This window comes from Zingiber officinale, chromosome 6B (genome assembly GCF_018446385.1).
Source record: "Zingiber officinale cultivar Zhangliang chromosome 6B, Zo_v1.1, whole genome shotgun sequence".
NCBI classification, from domain to species: Eukaryota; Viridiplantae; Streptophyta; class Magnoliopsida; order Zingiberales; family Zingiberaceae; genus Zingiber; species Zingiber officinale.
In genome coordinates this window covers 56,880,708-56,883,175 of record NC_055996.1, presented here as the reverse complement: position 1 = coordinate 56,883,175, position 2,468 = coordinate 56,880,708, and positions in this window count along the sequence as shown.

Here is a 2,468-nt window from a genome sequence, read left to right as displayed (position 1 = left end):
CACATGAATGCAAATGTAGAGATATTTTGATTTTTTTTTCAAATAAGCTGACAAGATTCGAGCCTCATATAGTAACCAAAATGTAGTTTGAGAAATCACTATGGAAACACTAGTATTAATCAAGTTCTATGAATCATGACTATTTTCAGAGTTATCTACCATCAAAACTAGACAAAGTTTAGGGAGATCCTAAAATAAGGCCAAAACTTAAACTTTTACAATAAAAAAATTGCTCACTTCATACTAACATGGATAGAAAAAGATAGATCACTAAACATATTAGCACTATAAGTAATAATAAACCATATGAAATCTAGAACAAGTATGCTAGTATTTTGAAGTGAGGAACAAACAATCATGATATGATGTATGGTGTTTATTATGTAAAAAAATAAAAGAAATGTAGAAAAACTAATCTAAACCCTAAAATAATACTAATCTAAACCCAATACATCCCCCAGATTTAAATATTTCATTATCCCAATGAAAATAAGAAATATAGTATGGAGGAGGTTTTGAAGTAAGTGAAGTTACCAAGAGATGAGCTATAAATGGATAAGCCATTCATGTGCTTAAGATACCTCTCTATCTGGCATTAGCATTCCTCCACAACATTGAATCATATAAAAAGAAGATAAATAAGAAAAATTAAGTAAAGGAGTTGGGTTATTTATGAAGAAAGAAAAGAAACTAGAAAGAAACTAAAAATTTAAATGAAAATAAGAAAGAACTTGGATTGTCTCCTAAGAAGTACTTGTTTTAGGTCATTAGCTTGACCCCTTATTTGATTTTTTCTAAATCTCGCTTTGGCCGGAGTAAGATACTTTCGAACTTTTATTCCAATGACCTATATTATTATGAAGACAGTTGTCGTCATAAGAATAATATAGTGTAGTACCGCTCTCTCCATCTTCGTCTCCTTGAAAGTTCTTTTTGGCGGTCGGATATAGTTTAGATTGAACTTCCAATTTCTTGCCTTATGAAAACTTGCACACCCAAAAGAAAATCATACCTCCCACATAGAACTATAATCATTTTGAATTTAACAAAGAATGTATCAAAAAATGAATCACGCCCAACAAAATTAATTACAGGTACCTCTATGAAATTTTTTAAAAGATCACAAGAAATACTAACTTTGCATTGCTGAAAGGTACCTGAAAGTTCTAAACAAGAGGATGAGTCTTCTTCTTGATCAAATGATGGTTCTGGCTCTGGCTCAGGTGGTAGTGTAACTAAAAGTGGTGATTCTTAGGGTTCTGTTATCTCTATATAAGTCCCTACACTTTTATCTATAATTTGTTCAATTGTTGCCTCTCTCATAGTATCAAGGGGTTGTGGGAACAAAAAAGTGATTCTTAAGATACTGTTTTCACAATACAACTCCCTACACTTCCTTCTAAAACATTAACATCATCATATACATCAAAGAATATATCAATATCAATATCATTAGCAAGAGAGTCAACAACTTGACTGACAGTTTTGAAATTATCATTCTCAACACACTCATCATCAAAAAAGTTTATTTCACTGTAACAACCTTTAACCCCAATAGGTAAGTCTAAAAATTTATAATCAATTTCATCATCACAATCATCATTAGATAAATCTACATTTTCAAGTACGTCAACAAATTTGCATTCAACTAAATTATTACCACATAATTTGCCAAAATCTTTATCGTTATTAGCCCCCACTAGCCTTTGTGGAAAAGAAATCTTTATTGGAGGTCTTGGAAAGCATCGGTCTGTCTTTTCCCCAAATTTACTTTAAGTTTGTGGCAGAAATTCAAATTGCTTGTCCAATGTTGGTGTGATCAACTATTGAGGGAAAGGTACACGTGGCCTATAGACACTTACTAGAGTATTGGAGTTGAGTTTTTGTGGTCATCCATTGTTCTTCTCCTTATTTCTATATAGATCTTTCTTCAGAAGTTCATTAAGATTCTTGTCATTTCTCAACTTGATGACATTATATTCTACATTAGACTTCTCTATTCTTCTTGACTCCTCATTTTGTGATTTGATGAAATTTCTGTGAGTTGATAAAGTTTCATCTCTGTTCATGGGCAGTGGTACAAACTCTTGTATGATAGTTGTTATTGCATCCTTGGCTTGCAAATCAGGAATTAAGAGGGGAGATTTCATCCAATTTTTGTCTGACCATTCTTTGAGATTCAGTGTCACTTGCTCAATTAAAATGCATGCTTCATCCAAAGTTTTGTTTATAAAAGAATCTCTAGCAGATGAATCTAATAGTGACTTATCTAAATAGCAACTTCTAAAAGGAAACCTAACATAGAAATTTCAACACAGCAACCCTAGCTTATTCAAAAAGGAAACCCTAGCATAAAAATCCGAAAACCTAATGCCCTAACATGGCAAATTCGGTACAGCACACCTTAGCACAGCAATTTAGCACAGCAACGCAAACCCTAGCATATACTTCTACTCTGCACAGCAAGA